We start from the raw sequence: 18,448 nt of genomic DNA, 5'->3' as shown, positions 1-18,448 counted from the left end.
GATGAAAGCTTTCGAGTCGGTTTCGAGACGAGAATAAATGTATCGTGTTTTTTCTGCGTTTATAGTGACATTGCGTTTCTTCGAGCATTGAACTTTCATACAACTTGCAATGCTCGTATCCAGTATTATGCACAGAAAGATCAATTTTGCTGCAAATTTGCAACTATATGTGTTATCACCGATGTACTGATTGTAATGTTGGAAGAACATTTACTATGGTAACTTGCGCCAATTCTGTAGCCACAGATAAGTTCAATGTTTCGAATTTCACGTCGGCTACTGCCATTAAACACTTCATGGAACGTAAAACTTGAAACATTCAGTTTAGTCTTTTCTAATGTACGCAGATCACTTTAGAGTATTCAAACGCTGCCCCCAAATTTTTCAAAACAAACGACGATATAATGTGCCGTTTTTCATTTGTATAATGTACAATGTCAACTGGGGTCGGCCATCAGCCGTTAATCATTGTTTGCGTCCCACTTTTATTGAATTGTTTTGTACCGAGAGAGGAAACTCAGCTGTCTTTTACTGCGAAAGAAGATTTTTAATGCGTTGCTGTGCTCTCGCCTATTGACATGGTACTATCCGAAACAGTTGATCTTGGTCCGCCGAGAATACTACTAAACCCATTCTCAATTTATTGTAAGCATCCGCTAGGCCTTCAATGTCAAAAAGCCTTTCAAGGTGCCTTCTTTATCAGCATATCTGTTTTTAACAATACTAAATCTATTGCAAATGTAAAACGTATGTGTGTTTCTGTAGCCCCTTTAAGCTTCACATTTGTCAGTCTATTCCCTCTTGGTCGAAACACATGGGACTCTGCCAGCGTTCGAATGGTATCATACTCCTAGACTAATTCGTAGTGCATGCATATGTACGACGCAGTTTTTTCTTATACGGAACAGGTACTTCTGGAAACTTCCACGACCGGTAATAAGCTGTGTGAGCAAGTTGAAGAGCTTCCCTTCTAGTCTCTCTAAAGCTCTTTAATATTAATGCTGTGATACCTGACGATGGTCTAGAGAACCCTCAGAAGGTTTTCTGTTCCTTCTGCCAGACGCGCACGAATGCCTCCCGTACATCATCTGCAGGATCTTTCCATGCAGTCGTCGCTCTCACACCTTAATTTCCCGAATATCGAGGCACCTAGTACTAGAACTGCTTACATGCTAACTGTCTTTTAGGTCTGGGTTATCTACACTGCACTGCTTATGAAAACCATTCCAGGGAGAATTTTCATAACCGGTGCAGCCGTCCCGAGATTCGTCTAAATAAGGCTCCTAAATAGTATTTTTGATTCAACTATAGATATTGGAAACGTTTGCCTTCTTTTTCTTGCCCTATAAAAATTAGTCATTAGCCTGCTAATCTGTACAACTCAAACGTATTCTAATGCGCGTAATGACAGTTATATTTAGTCTGGCCGTAATAACAAAAAATAGAAGACTCCTCCAGAGAGTCTGAGAGCCGCTTTTTGTATTTGCAGCGTACGTCTAAGATGGAACGTTACTGTCTATTCTAGTGAAATTCACTAAATACAAATTCATAGTTTAGAGCAAGTGATATCATATAGTTTAAGGGTGGTAAAAGGCATATGCCTAATTGTCAGCTCCTGGAACATGGCCGGAGAGATTTAGTCTATTACTCCATCATTATGTTTGGCTTAAGAAAAAAACTTCACGCTAAAAACTTAATACCTAATAAATTAGATTCAAAAATACAACTAACTATATAGTCTAACGATACCCCAACCCTTCCCCTGTGTGTACTATGTAGTGAAATTTTCGCGTATTTGAATTAACGAAATGTCGTCGGCTTAGATACAGCGCAAGATTAGTTGCTAGTAATCCTAAAAGCTGTATAAACATTACTAGCTACAATCGTACATATGACCGTCTAGTACATCTGTCTTACGGAGCTGAGGCTGTTTTTATATGTCATGCAGCAAAATTAGAGTTTTATAATGAAGCAACCTCTTTTTCACGATCGTTAGCCTTTTTCGATCCGTAGAAAGACGTCTTCGATATTGTGACTTGACTCTCCGTTATTTTTTTCATGGTTCAACTGTATCCGACACTGGGAATACGTAACGGGACTAACGACGTTGCACGGGAATATTGTATGTGATATTAAAGATCTTAGTTAGTAAGAAAAGGCCAAGCGAAAAAAGTCACTGCAGCAGGCAAATTACTTGCTAATATAGAAGAATTAGGCCCTCACACTTGTCGGCTTGCAGAACTCGGCAACACGGTTATCGTAAACCCGAGCAAATTGCGTCATACATAAAAGACTCGATTGTCAACAATTAAAAACTGATCCCGTTGGGAAGATTCATCACGTTCAGAGCTGTCTGACACCCGCGTAAACGAAGACCAAACTCCATCGTGTGGAGTGCGTTATTCATTCAAGAGTGATCCAATAAAAGTATTGCTATTATGCTATGCTGATAAACGCAAGCGAGTTACTTATTACGGGTAGTAGAACTTGATAGATATATAGCAAATCTAGATGCGTAAAGGCTTAGGGTTTATGCACCTTGACGTAAGCTCATCAACCGAGAATTCTTCAATTAACTCAGTAAAAAAATAAAATAAATAAATAAAATAGCTTCAGAAAACGTATTCAAAGGTATATCTATAGTCATGGTAATTACACGTTCATTTTGCTCAATTTTTCGAAAAATTTCGAAAAATACTACTATTTATTGCCCTTTCTACGGTATTACTGCAGTATATATCGCATACATTCAGGGTGTATTTAACATGTAACGCCGGCCGAGCTAACAGGTTTGCCTTGTAACTGTCTAGTGGCTATGACTATTCAACTCATCTTATCCATAACCTTTTTAATAAATTTATAAGGGAAAAAGATGTATCCAGCATAGTTAATATCATTATGTTTTCTTCGCCCCTTTCTAAAGACGGACAGGTGTTGCCGTCTTTACTGCTTCTCGCTGCTTTCCTCTTTTTCTCGACGCCCTAAAAATTCAACTGTGTAAAAGCGTGCTTTGTTGTCCGTACTGATGTTTACTCATTTTTTTGGTCCGCTATGCACACAGCTATGCGCCTCCTAGCCAGCCTATTTGTACAGTAATTCTACACAAAGCAATTCAGAAACGACGACGGAGCTAACTGTGGTGAAGCAGGCCAACCAGTTACTTAGTAAAGGTGACTGGGCCGGCTGCTTCCTACACTCGAAGCGCACTTTGTGTCCGACATAGGCGCTTCCAGCACAGAAGAGAGAAGACAAACTCAGGCAGTCCGCATAGACGAGAGGCCGGTGATTGCGATAGCTCTAGAGCGTATAGAGGACGCACGAACGATCTAGAGTTCCGAAAGGGAGAAAAGGGAAAGGCCTTTCAACAGTGAAAGAACTCGTAGAGGCAGGGAACAAACTGATGCAGAATGGCGCCGCTTTCTGTCTGCATTTCAAATAGATGCCGCTGCTGCCTTTGCTGGAGCGCCAATAACGCCAGGAAACTGCCCTTGGGTGTCTAACAGGGCGAAAAGTAGCCAACTGCAAGCCTCTCCGGAATGGAGAAATAACATCAACAGAAACGATGGCAAATCGTGACAATCGCAAGTACAGCGATAACAACCATCTAAGAAGGAAACAGTAGCGGAGCTTGTGAGAACAAAGTATATGAAACGCGCCTGTGTCCTGTACATTTTATGCAGACAAAAATAAACAAGGTTATCTTAACATAAACCGTATGTGTAAACTGTATTATTGTGGTACTTTTCCGTGTTCGACGTAGTGATCCAGAAAACATTAAGCGCACCACAAAGCCTTCAGCAAGCAACAGGATATGACTAAGCTGAAAAAAACAAAACCAAACATGTCGACTGTTTTCACGCCAGTCAACAGTACTAATGCAAACACTCATTTCGCGCCTTTGATTATTGAATATTACTAGCGTCCCTATCTCCCTCGGCCCACATCTTGGATGCCTCATGTTCTATGCTTTATCATTTTCAATCTAAACCACACAAAAGAACGTTTTTTAGAACGAATCGTTACGTTGGTATAAGCAATCCACTTTCCGAGTTTTTTTTTTTTATTTTCAGCAATCAAAGGGATAAAACTTGGTGCGTTAGAATTTTGTTGCCACCGCTTGAAGTCCTTCTAAACGCCGTGTATGCACAGTAAATCTCTCAAACTAGACCTAACCGAACAAACCTTTAAAATCACCTTGTGATTTTGGTCGCTCTCTAAAAATGCATATAACTCAGTCGAGGAGTGATCATGTAAAACAACTGGCAATTCAACACAAGTATCAGTACTTGAAACATTTCTATAATAAAAAGTCACCCACTCACTTCTGTAGTCACGAACCGTTTTACTTAGACTTTGCAAACCAAGCAATGTGGAAATTATTACCGAAAGCTGTGTTGTATCAATATTGAACACCCATATTACAAACTACTTACTACCTCTCAATTCGATTCAGTCTTTGTCTCTAAATCAGTGTACTGCGGATCTTTGGAGAGGAGTCGACGGTTTTGTAAGATGTAGGAATTATTTTTTAATGAGATGCTTGTGTCTGCAGTTCAGATTGAACTGGCTTCAGAAGCGCTGTTAATTTTCAACTGTTGAACTAATTAACTTGAGCATCAGTTAACTCATGCGTAGATACCCTTTAGCACGCGCCTACCGCCAAGCAAAAAGGCCTACACATCTGTGTTTTTTTCACTACTGTTCTTTCTTTCCGCCTCTTCTTTACCCCTGTGGTAATAATAATAATTATATAACGTATTTCAATTTGAAGAGCTCATAAGGTAGAAGAGGTTGAACAGAAAACGAAAACAAGAAATAGAACTACCCATCTGATACTAAACTTATCTATTCGGGTAGCCGCGGTAGGAGCGATAGGGTGATGTGTGGAACCTTTCTTGAGGACCGAGAGTTGCTCTAGTCGTGCCATTTGTCCTTTCGTAATAATATAAACAACGTACACATATATACAATAATACAAGGGCAACCCCTTGTATCTTTGTACATAGAGAAACCTAGACAAGCCGTGTATCATACAACCGGTCGACAGGGAAACGACTCTGCTGGGAACGGCGGTTTTCTGCCCTACGCATAAGAGTACTTGGCTCCGGTCGATTCTATGGGGCTCTTCTATGGCGAAACGAGTCTTCAACCGAGTACATCGGCACTGTGCGGAAAACGTGAAAGACGCCGTAGGAGTATTAGCAAGAACTTTCTGCAGCCGATATAAAAAGAATAACAGCACAAAAGCAATAAATATCGCGACTTCTCTCCAGAGCTGATCGTTCATTCAGCTGAGTTAGTTTTGGCAAATAAAAGGTACCACTTAGCCAACCAGTATGATTATGCCGCTCCCTATTATCCAAATATCAACAATTGCTTACGACACAAAATCAATGCATGATAAAACAAATGACCAAGCTTCTACATAGTGTACAAAAAGAGCCTATGTTTTGTGCAGACGATATTCTTAACTATATCATATGAAATCTAATAAACATCATATTATAAACTTTTGTGAAAAATGTTATCTGTCAGCGTGCAGCATGTGTGACAGAATTGAGCTTTGACGATAATTCGAAAATTAGTGTTATGTTAGCGCTGCTAATGTCTGTGGATTTGTCGAGTACGCGTGCAGAAATTAATTACCCTTTTCGCACAATGCGTTGGCTCAGTATCGATCACAGTCCGAAATATATTTTATACATTACTATGCGCGTTGTTCATTATCATATATAATTTTCGTCCACGCTCAAATCAGGAAACGTAGACATCGAGATGTGTTCTAAATAACTGAGCAAACATTGGTTTTTTAAGATGTTAGTAAACAGAAATAAACATCTAGAAGGAATCTTGGCCATTGCCGCCAAATGTGCCCATGATCAGTGCGTGTACTGAATGTAAATGCCATTCGTTTCGATCATGCCTTCGATTTGGGCTGGACCTTAGCTGCTCATAAGCCAAATGTCTCCTCTAGATTCGTTGCTGACTTCAACAGTAGCTGTCAGTGAAACGACGTTGATTCAGTTAAATTTTTTGACATCACATTCAAATAAGGCATATAGAGGGCTTTAATTTTATGCTCCCAAAAAATCCCAGAAAGATAAGGGCCCGAAAAGGCAAAACATGCAAAATGACGCAAAAAGTTGAAAAAAGACTGAGCTATATAGACGATTTTAGAGGCGATAATCTTCTTACATCGAAAGTCGTTTCTAGTTTCTGCACACAATTCCAGAGTCATCACAAGGGTTTGTTGTGCTCATTGAATCTAGCTTTTGTATGATCTATTTCGTCCGTATTCTTTTTCGTATTTTGCAAAAAATCTATATACAGAGCTGCCAGGGCATACGTGTAAGTCATCCGGCAAAGAAAACATTGGCAATGGGGCATTTTCCTTTTCACTCCGAAAGCAAATTTTCTATTTAAGTAGCAAATTTTGCCAAGACTAACGAATGAACGTATGCCTGCTACAGCCTGCCAAAGTGCATTCCAGTTTGTTCCGAACGACTAACCAAAAACGTTGCACGTTCAGTAAATAAAATTGTAGCAGTCTTCTATGCATAGATACAGAGGGAGCACGTATATATTTCTATATTTGCTCTGGCTTTGTCAAAAACGTTTATCCGCAGTCAAGTCGGTCGACCATCTGCCCGCTGCAGGATTCTTACTGTTTCCCTTTTCTATTAAGTGAACGGTGTATGACAGAGGGATCATATCGGACCATAAATGACGGTGAAAATGAGGATCGTCGATGGAAGTGGGCCAGAACAGCTGGGAGGATAGGGAAAAAGGAAATTATTTCAGGCTACCCAGGTCGGTTACTTCTGCAGTGTTCCAAAAGGTGCCTTACCAGCAAACGGAATCGATACCCTTTCGACGTATGTTGGTTGGAAAAGGTGATGAAGGTCAAAAGGCGACGCGTTGGGCGCACACTTCCATGACATGGTAAACTTCACTTTATAGCAGGGCTTGTTGGTTTAGTATAAAGCTATGCAACTCGAATGCAGATAAGGCAACAAACTGTGTTTAAAGGTATCATAGAATGCACGCGGTTAACGAGAAATACGAAACAAATCCAGTTGCTACATTCAAATAAAGGAAGCTATATTATTATAGAAGGCTGATTTATTATTGCAGATATGTGTGGTGTCATAGCACAGGTAGGAATATGTTGTGTTCTCACGTACTGATAACTTACATCTAGGTAGATGGGCTGAATCACAACTATCCAAAAACATCAATGGCGGTTTTATACCATACTAAATTGGGAACATCCTGAATTGAAACATGCATCATCAGTATTCAGTGTCGATTTGTAGGCTACCTATTATCTAATAACCTCACTGAAAATATAATGCGAAGCAAGATGTTCAATGACATTTTTGCTGCCAAAGGCGGCCATCGATAATTACGTTACATTATCCCATTACAGGGACTGGGCTAGTTATTTCGTCCTTGTTTAGTTTGCTTACGATCTGTTAACACAATCTATAAAATGACTTACGGCCTTATCGCAATGCCCAACGTCTCATTAGAGATGTTGGGAGAATGATCTGCAACATGCATCATATCTTCTGTAAAGCTACAGCTTTACATATTAGTGCTGTTCACCTGAATCCTGTATTACTCATAAAACTAATATCATTTAATGGTCTACTGCTAATTTTGGGTGTCACATGTCTCATCTTATAGTTTTGATACATTTAAGCTGTACGACGGTACCACCTTAACTTTATAGTATTTATAAACAGAACTTCAGAGATAAGTTGAAGTTTATCGGCAGGTCAGCCTTATGTTCTAATTGTTCTCACCATTCTGTGCGATCCTTGTAAGTGATGAGATACATTCGAAGTTCAATATAAACCAAAGCTTAATGTTTTCAAAGGAAACTAACTATACGTATTGTAAAACCTGTATTGAATGTAGAAAAACTTCACCCATTGTTGGTCAATGTGTTTCGTCCTACAACTGATTGGATATGCAAACTGTGAAAATGTATGTCTTGTACCGCTATTGACTACTGCTTCTAACTGCGGAGACCGCATGGATTAAACTATAGAATTAATAATCAAAGGATGAAATAATCTATCTAAGGGGTATTAATTAAAAGAATAATGGACAATGGCATTGATACATTTTGCTTTCTAGCTTGCATTCGTAGGTGCATAATTCGTAACCCACATATCGTAGACTCTGAACGTAGGTGAGCACAGAAACCACGGTTCTGTGAGTTCTATTTCACCGTTACGAAAACTCGTCTTTGTATTCGGAATTCCGATCGCGTACGCGAACAGCAGCGCATATGATCTCGAATCTCTGCTGTTTTTTTGCGAAACGCGCCCTATTCTCTTGTTCTTCAAGAAGCGGAAGTGGAGAATATCGACCATATTCTAAAGGGGTATTGAGGGTGGAAGTGAATACTAGTTGGGACACTTATTTAACGGAGCACACAATTTGAATAGTCGACTTGGATCGAAACCGCTGACAAATGGATAAAATAAAATCCGACGAGTACGATAAGATATCAACTAAAGTTTTGTTATGAGAGTGCCGTCGATAATGTAGACGGCATCGGCCTGGAATTTGGACCTCTCCTCTCTTGACTACGATGGTAGGGCGCGTTTCTTTGAGACTGAGTTCAACTCTTGTTAGTTGGTATCAGTAAATGTCCTTATTGATCGTACGGTCGCTTCTTCCAAGGTTCTTTTAAGAAAATTAGCTAATGTTTCAATAAAGGCTCGTTTTGGTTTATTTTTCATTTAGTATTGTATACAAATGCGATTTAGCCAAACTGCCAAGCTTAGGGTGCTATGAAACGATAATTCAAGATGGCGTACTGAAATAAGCTTTTATTGAACTTGAGACAAATGGTGAATCCCGCAGTGGGCTTTTGGGCTATCCTCATTGATGCTTATCAAAAGGAGTTGATTATACTAATTCGAATGTGTGTGATACACCATTAGTCTGTATGTAATGTGCGTATTTTTCTTATTTTCGGGCTTTTGTCTATTAAATTTGGGTGCAGGACCCAGCCGCTTGGTGCGCAGATGCGTTGAGACTCGAATCAACGCTATGTCCAGGTTCGACGAATATAGCATCTTTAAAAATACATTGCATTGGTATGATGCCAGTCAGATCACACATATTAGTTCGAAAACAGCTTGCAACTTAACCTGCGACAATTTCACTGCGTTCTACCTTATTTTCCGGCCAGTTGATTTATTGCCGTGCAAATCAGCTTGATCTGATTAGGTTTTTACCTTTTACGCGAGGTTAAAGAACAGTTTGACTCAAAGTGTCGAACAAAGGTCTTACCTCCCAACAACTCGAGAAACCCATTCGCTCCGGGAGCAAAAGCGGGATTTAAATGCATAAGGTATACAGATGGACATAGATTAACTCAAATGAATTTACCTTTTCCAGCTCAACGCGATGAGGTTTTCGTAAAGAACGCATCTTGTAACGTTTCGCTTCCTTTTACTTTGTAGCCTCTATAGTTTTTAGGTGCTTCTGTAAAAACGAAACATACTCTAGCTTAACAAATGTAGTTTTCTGTTCGTACTGGATCGGGGCTTCGCACGTAGTACGCATTAATATCGCGCATATAGGCCATAAAAACTTAATTTCATGTTACTATACAATTCATCGTACTACGGCTAGAAATAATACAGCTGGCTGTGATGAAGTAACTACTAATTCGGATTTCGTTTTTTGATAACTCAGTTTCTTCGACAGTATTCAAATGTTAACTTGTTTTTTGCTGGAGTGAACTATGTAGACGTTAGGATGCGACACGCATACATCCTAGTAACGTATAGGTGAACTCGTATACAAAGATTAATACTAAATATATTTGTAAAAAATGCTATGTTAGATTACTCTGGATTACGAGAGGAAAACTCTTTATACTGATATAAGAGGAACGCGAGTCTCTGTTCTTGTTGTTTTGGTACTGCTGATTTGCCGCATTTCCGAATATCATGGTCTTTGCGTATACAATTGCGACTAGTTTCGAACAACTTGCCAAGATCAATTCAACGTACATTGTGTCACTATGTTTTGTCAAATGTATAGTATGTCCTATATTGATACGGTTCTATCTTCGCTGCTTCTTTTCAGTTTCAAAGACTTTGCATTCAACGGCAAACAAAATATTGTCAGTAAAGGAACAAGGGCAGAGCTACTGCGGACGATGAAATACTAATCCAGTTTTATTTTTTTTTCCGTTACCTTGCTGTTTCTAGAGGCCATGTACATTCTCTACACAAACACAATCACTTGCTAACGATCATATTGGCAAGTGGCCACTCAAACAGCAACGAATTTCGCAGTCTGTGTATCACCGCTGCAGCCGCACTGTACCATAAAAATCCTACAAGCTCATTATCTTTGCTCCACTCGTGACAATTTTCAGCCAGTTGTCTCATCTTTCCTTCGTATGTTCTGTGTGGTTGCCAGCTAGAAACAAACGACGAGACCGAAAATATTCTGTAGCAGCAGACGCTTTTCTGTTGTTGACTCTTTTTCCCTGTGAAAAAGGGCCTGCTGCCACAGATCAGGACATGTCATTGTCGCCGCGATATTACGGTCATAATCATCACTATCCTACTGCATTGTGTCTGCAGTATACTTGTGTGCTCATTTTATGACGACGGCGACGCCATGTTTTTTGACATCTAAGGGAGTCCTAATTGTTTCGCATAGTACTTGACGTTAGTTTGTTTGATTCGAATATTGTGATACATGCGCGTGTGTTATTTAAGGAGTACAGCTGGTACAAAAAGGATCTGACGTCAAGGGGAAACGGTCAAGATCAACGTATGCCTATTTCTTTGCTACGTGTTCGGCCGACAGCTGCCTGACGTTGGATGACTGCTACTTTTGCTTCTCTCCTTTTCTCTGATAATACTCGTGCAAAGCAATATGTATAGGGACGTTGAAGTCAAACAACTTTTCAAGTCGCGTTGAAATGGCCTCCCGGGAAATAATAGACGTTGAATAGGCGTGGGGAAAACTGGGCTTTGGATTGAGCGGGGTGCGAACGCATGCGAGAGAGAGACAAAAGAAAAATCTGCCCGGATTTTCTAGACCCGAACAAATGAAGACACAGATACACATTGAAATGCGCAGTTACACCATGAACCCACAAATATCCACTTTTTGGATCATACACACGTAAGTGCACAGTAGTCCATAGGACGGTCACAGGGAAAAAACGGGAAGTACCTTCATGTGTAGAGGAAGGATGGGTATTCCCAATCACGTGGAGGTATTCATATATTCTACGAATATGCTAAATACATGGAAAGATGCTGGTATGTGTAGAGAAAGCACAATAGGGTCAATGAAGGAAACACTTAGAGCAGTTGTAGCATCGGCGAATTCTTGTTTGACATGTTATTATTATAATACATACTGGTAGTTTAGATTCACGTACATATGTGTGACGTATTAAATACCCTATATGTTCTAAATACTTCTATCGGTATTCTTATCTCAAAGCAATGTAAGGAATAAGTCGCAGCTATGCCGGTGAAAGCATGTTGTCGCTATAACTGCGATTGATGAAAGTTCTATTATAGAGAAACTGGCTTATACCATGAGGGTCGAGGTAAGCAAGCAAGCTGTAAGGTCTATGATTAAACGCCTGAATCGTTTTACAGTCTAAATTGCCGTTTTTTAGTTATTTGATGACTGGGCATTGAATTAGCATGTTGACGGGGCGGCGGCAAACGTTCACGGCTGGTTTAGTGGGCACCCACTTGGACTTGCTTATGGAATACTGCCAGGCTTTAATGAACACTAACTTGAATCGATTGGGCGTAACACAACGATTTCTGTTGAGCATTTAGGGCCGTCATTCCGAGTCCCATTTGAGGTGTTCTTAGAAGACATAAGAAATCGTTTCAATGTGCCGTCTTTGTGAAACAGCAGCGTCCTTTACCGGATTTCACAGCTTTTACGGGCTTTTACTTGAAAAGCAGTTAGATGTGACGCATTAACGTGAAATGGAACAAAGAACTCGTTTCGCTTGTAAAGGCCATTATAGAGTTGAAAGAATGCCACGACCAGACTGTCGTCTAAATGAGAACATCGTTACCGTCACTAAACGTGAAAGCAGATGCTTCTGGATAAGTACTCGTCAACAGTCTTATTAGTCGGAAGACTGGCTTCTTCAGGTAAGAACTAGTTTGCGCACGTAAGTTGATTGGTACGGCCGAGTGTATGGCACGTACAGACAAGTTCTAAGTCCTCATCCTTATTTAAGGATGGGGCGTCGCACAATTAAATTGCATTTGTGTCCGTGTCAGTGTGCTATCGTTGCAATATATACATATGATGTAGATCAGAACATCTTAAATTTTCCCTTAGCATAGTATTTAATATGAATTGCCGTTTTACATTGGCTCTAAACAGGAGAAGACTCCCCTCATATAGCTAAAAACCTACAATCGGTGAGGGTAACCCATTTACAAATTCCTGCTATGTTATCATTATACTTATACGCAACGTAAGTGAAACATCCGCACAACATTTCCATTACGTTTCCTAATTAAAACCTGCGCGACTACATGCTACACGCGGCACATGACAGTATCAAGCATGTGGAAGGATCTATCTTCACGGATATACGCGTATCTTGTTACTGCATATTTGTTCGTATTACGCATGTAAATTGTATTTCCAATATCAACATTTTCACTACTTGCTTCTATAGCCGAATTCCCTTCAGCGCTCTGGAAGGCTCTTGCAAGATTAGCGTAAACAGGAGCCGCCTTGAAAGCCGGGCCCGGCCCTAATGCGGGGAACCGACTGCTGCCTTTTAGGCTGTTCGCGCTCCCGAAGGTCCATACTATCGGACGAGATACGTGATGAGGCACATAGGAACGCGAGGCGGGAGGAAAGTGTTAGCGGCAGAGAGCTATCAGAATTGTCCAATCTTGCTAGTTCACTAGCTCCTTTAAACCAGTAGCTCGCGGCAGCTACTGAACTGGGGCCAGAGGGTCGAGCGTTTCGGCGGTGTCGCAATCGCTAGAGAAAGTGGCCAATGCTTTCTAAGCCATTGTAGTCACTATACTACCGTCGTAGCCGACGGTACTGCTACCGCCACTACGTGAGTCAACGTAACGGCTGACGCCCTATCTTCACGCTACGTTTGCCTCCATGATGCTGAAGGCTGAACCCTGAAAAACGACGATGTAATAACCATCTAGAAAAGACCCTATCTCATCTTAGCCTCCTTGTACTACCGCTCAAGCCATCCAGCTTGCCGTGCCGGGTCGAACCGACTTGACCGCGTTCTTTGCCCTACTGTACCGTGCGCTACACGAGCTATATCGTGGTCGTGGGGTATAGCATCACGGTGTAAAGCATGCCATCCCACTCTGCAAACCAGCCGTCTTGCCCTTACCGCCGCTACCGTCATGAAGAAGGGGATGGCCAGCGTTGCTGAACGGCTGGCTCGCGGGCTGGGTGGACCTTATCGCCGCGTTGCTGCTATTGCTGTTACCGCCGCGCGAACTTCGCCCCACCTCCATAATAAATAATAACGACCTCGAAATTTCAGCTTTCTGGAAGAGAAAATACTTGAACTAGATTTATATTCTAAATCACAAACCGACCTACCGACCTACATTTTAGTGGGATGCTTACAGCTCTTATCACAACAGTTATAGCCACAGTTATCGCCAGGACGATGCCCCTAAGAAGAAAGCGAGGAAACAGTTACATGGCAACATTTGGAATTGCAGTAGGTGCACGGCTGTGTAATTTTTGAAGGCGTTTGATTTGAATACATGCGTTTACTCCGATTGACGGTGTTAGGATATGCTATAATACCCGTGATTAAGCTGTTGGCTTTACGATATGTCAACGCAAACGTATTCTTTATAAAATAGGTAAAACTTACAGCGATATTAAGCGAATTTCAAGGTGCTGCATAAGTTTTTTGCTTCGACATATAATTTAGCTGCTCAAACCTACAAATCGGCTGATAAGAATATGCTTAATAGGGTCATATGAAGGTAGTTAAGTCCAGTGGCTCGTCGTTGAAATGGTAATCCCATGGCATGGCAGAAGCCAAAATGTAGGTTGGACAAACAATTGAATATTAGTTCTTCAGTTATTACAACAAAGATAATCGCGAGCATTCAAACAATCAATTAAACCTGTCATTGTTGCGAGTAATTTCATTTTGGCTTCAATAAAACTGCTTTTAGGGTGACTGACCTTAGTAGAGGGCCTTCAATCCGATTGCGTCCGTTAGACTTGGACAGAAGTGTTAGCAAACATGTTCAGAAGCAACTGAACAAATTAAATCATTATTATTAATATTCTTTCAGGCCAAATCTAACTAAAAAGGCATCCAAAGTCTTTTGAAAGTGGCGAGCGTATAATCTCGACGCTGCGTAACGAAAACATCATGAACCTTGAGCCTTCATGATGGGATAATGGTGGTCACCATAGGCCATTGATTATGGGAAGTTACAATGCTAGCAGCATTTAGTGCCGTCACTGGCCAAGATGGTCGCCGTTTACCGTTTCATAACTAAACCAGGCTAATACTAGCTGACTAAACTGCTTCAACACGGTAGAATAGATCATAGTGTACATATAATTGAACGAGGATTGTTGATTAAGGCCTGATGCTCAGAATCCAGATGGAGTCGTTAGGCGCATAAAGCCTACCCGTAGAAATAACGAATCCGTTATTACGTACGACTAGTCTAATATTTCTGGGTCAATATTTGAATTTTTTCACTGCTCTTGTATGTCAACATAGGCGCTTGTACGTTTACAAGCCTCCACTCATTCATTTTGCGCTGGAAGTCAGTCATCTAAACCATTGCTAAACGGTACTATCTAGTGTAGAATTTGAAACACTCGTTTTAGTTACACGCATCTATGTGCGTACACAGTGTTTCGAAAGCGTACATACAGTTTGAGCGACTTTAATTCTGTTGTTGTCAATTCAATGTATAAACTAACTAACATTTGACCTTTGGCCTAACAATTGACGATTAAGTGTTCCAGTATCGTCAGTCTTCTAACGTCTCCCTTTTTGTTCAAGACATTCTTATAAGAAAAAAATTCATTAGCTAAAGAACGGGTTTTCTATAAAACCTCGTAGTCTAAGCCATTTATCTGGATGATTCTCATCATGTCTTACAACCACGGTATATAGGTGCTCCATTGTTGGAGATAAAATTCGCCATCTTGATCAAACTTCTTCCGATGTCGTGGTAAAGTAGATTCCAGTAGTAAATTTAAATGATAGGCATGAGTCAATGAACTGTCAAAAAAGATATTCCAATTAGTCCCGTTAAAGTGCCGCACTACATTGCAGCTTTTGGTAACTTTACATGGCGTTCATGCGTAACAAGTGGATCTGCTCTGTTGTCCAATAAGTGCAATACTGTCGATTAATTGTCGATTTAACTTAATTGCTATAGATAATATTCTCAGAAAACTGTCCCGTTGTTCACTATTTTCAAGTATCATTCGTAAATTGTTTTCCCCTTGGGATGACCTTCAGAAATAGCATGCACCCTCGTTGAAGTTAACTATCCCAGGTACAACATCTTGAAATGCGTCAGACACTTGATCTGCCAATGCCAAGCTTACGAGATGGTTGTCTTATCTATTTCGCAGAAGGTTCACTATCATTCTCCAGTATCCTCTCTTGGCTGGAGAAGCTTGTTGATGTTCTAGGTCTACCCCAACATTAGCTAGGAACATCCCAAACAGTTCCGCCCGCTTCCAACGCCCCTTTTAAGCGATCAGTTATAAGTGGCGTACGTGAATCTGACTTCGATTGATATTGTCTTTCTACCTCTGCTAACTTTTTGTACTTCCGATAACATTTCAAAGGCAAATCTTCGTCCACCGATTATTTTAATTATACCTTGAAAATAATGACCAATCCAATTTGTATATATATGCTTTTGGCTCAGATGATTGGACTAAATGATTAGAATTGAAAGTCTAAGCGCTGGTGGTTCTAATGCAGATTTGTTAGCGAAATCAGAATACAATGAAGTGAACGGCTTTGGCTACAAAAACGAAGTTGGTGGACGTCCGTCCTTGGGACCTATATCAACAGTGGCGATCTTAGCCATACCTGTCGTGGTGTGTCCTATATCTTGCGATGCCTTTGCTGGACATGAACGATTTAAACGAGCTCGTCTTTGCGGCCCAAATAAGAGACTACCTGCCCCGACCCATATAATGACTTGTCTTGAAAGGCCATACATAGGTTGGGATTGTGAGAGAGGATTCGAACACACTACGCGGCGTGTCACGTGTATAAATGACAAATAGTACAGTGCAATGTAGAAACGCCAAGAAAGAGGTGCAAAACTGAAGAATACCTATACACGTCAACAAGTCTCATGGGGTCTGACTTGCGCTTCACTAGAGCTGTTGCCATTACATTGGTCCATGCGGCAACATGGGTTTCTTCAAGTACAGAAAATGCAACTGAAAGTTCGCTAAAAATAGATTGTGATTTCAAATTGTAATTATTTAGGGACTTAGTTACAGACAGGGATTGTCCAAACGCGTGCATTGTGTTATTGTTATAGATTTTCTTACTGCGATTATAGGTGGTTGACGCCTCCACAACAATGATAGGTCATTGATTTCTGCTCGCTAGTTGGCAGTTCGGTAGAACTGGTCACAGCGGAACGTTAGACGAGATAAGCTACTCCTCCGGACGAAGTTTTAATCTACGCGAGTGCTGCACAAAGGAGTGACGCTAGGGGATCAGCTATAATGATGATAATTTTCAAGAAAGGTAATGACTCGCTCTCAAGGACGATCGCCTCCTATATTTTAACCGTCAGTCACGTTGTCTACATCGTTATAAAACTGTTAGGACAATTAGAAGCAAATCGTTCCCATTTCCATTCAGCGCCAACCCCAACTAAATAATATCTGAAACTAATAAAAGTAGACCTTCGGGCAGTGTATTTGCGCTGTTAGAGATTAGCTTAAGGTATTTCCGATCACTTCCTCAACCTAATTAATATCAGGTACTGTCCTATGCAGTGAAAGTGTAACGGCCATAATGAGTCCTGTTGTTAAAGCTATTTTCGCTCGTTATCATTATAAACGACACGTATGTAAGCATTATATATTATATGAGTTTGGATTTAAACTGCAACAACTACTCTTTTTAATGTTCTTTTTAATGTTAGCTTAACTCATAAAAGAACATTTTAGATTTAGAACATTTTAGATTTCCCCGGTGTAGAGTCTGTTATATTCTCCTTTAAAATGAAAAGAGTCCACATATTCTGACAGATTTTAGAGCTGGTAAGGCGCTGCTAATTGCGAAGGAGGTATCGCTAAGAAAGAATGTTTTCGAGTTGTCCAAGTCGGTATGTACCGCGGCTTCATATCACTGATAATTTTCATCAGCTAAACTATCGTTGCTATCGCACACCTTTGCGCGTTCTCTGTGGCGTGCAGCCAGTCGGTGACAAAACCTCTGACATCGGTTATCTCGAGCCCTTATGCTATATAAGTAAAGAAAAGCAGCTATACAAGTAAAGAAAAACATTGTTCTGAAATATCATAGTTTTTCCGTTACTTGTTTCAATGCAAGAAATTCGATGATTTGGAACATTTGCTGTCCATCTCTAAGACACACGACACCAAGAAGACTATTTTACGATGGGTGTAAACCTGAAAAGTGGGCTCATCTGATTTCATTCTCAAAACGATGTTTCCCTGAGCTTTTTTTGGCGTTTCCATAGATACAAATACAGAAATGGCCTAAAAGCGTACCTATGCCGATTCAAAATCCCTAGGTCAGAACCAGACTGTTTTATTTATAAATATTATTTATATGCTCATTAAACCTCAACAGTGCTGTACTTATTTTAAGCCTTTCCTTGAACTGCTTCATCTCTAGCAGTTTGGCAGGATAAATCGTTTGCTAAATGATTTATCCTGCCAAACAAGAACAATTCTCCATATCTATGCAAATTTTCATCGCAGGGTACAGGGATCACCGTAGGTATTTAAAACATAAGTTAATCACGATACAACCTTCTTCTAGTGCTTCTGGGGGAAAATCTGTACTCACCTAACGAAATGCATTATCCACTTGCTACTAAAGCACGCTTAAGTCGGGATGCAATGCGCGACAGAAGTAGAACTTTGGTCAAATCAGACTGCCAAGGTTAACGATACGATCTTGATAATGGCTATTAGGGTTCCTACTGCGTCTAGGGCTGAGACGAAGCATACAATGGGCCATGAATCCGTTAGCACAGTTCAGCTGTCAGAAAGTATCACTAGGCAGACTGAGTGACAGCTAGAAGGTCAGGCTACTTGTTTTCGTCGATTTCACTCCAAGTTTAAAACCTAAGCTAATCATGTACGACTCCACTCATTGTTATACATTGGATTATATACAAATGAACCTGGAATAGCCTTCTCTAGG

General features: G+C 40.5%; 1 long non-coding RNA gene across 2 annotated transcripts in view; it reads left to right on the top strand.

Moving 5' to 3' along the window:
* LOC147755284 (uncharacterized) overlaps positions 1-18,448 on the top strand; it is a 36,794-nt gene that overhangs the window by 16,616 nt on the left and 1,730 nt on the right. Inside the window, exon 2 of one of the 2 annotated variants that reach the window (XR_015328277.1) lies at positions 16,602-16,792. This is a non-coding gene — a long non-coding RNA (uncharacterized LOC147755284). Of the gene's footprint in view, positions 1-16,558; positions 16,793-18,448 lie in introns of those variants that run through there. The other variant, XR_015328276.1, reaches the window with a different exon arrangement.

The sequence above is a fragment of the Varroa destructor genome, unplaced genomic scaffold, assembly GCF_002443255.2.
Source record: "Varroa destructor unplaced genomic scaffold, Vdes_3.0 BEIS01000005.1, whole genome shotgun sequence".
Taxonomy (NCBI): Eukaryota; Metazoa; Arthropoda; class Arachnida; order Mesostigmata; family Varroidae; genus Varroa; species Varroa destructor.
This window is presented reverse-complemented; position numbering and strand designations above follow the sequence as displayed.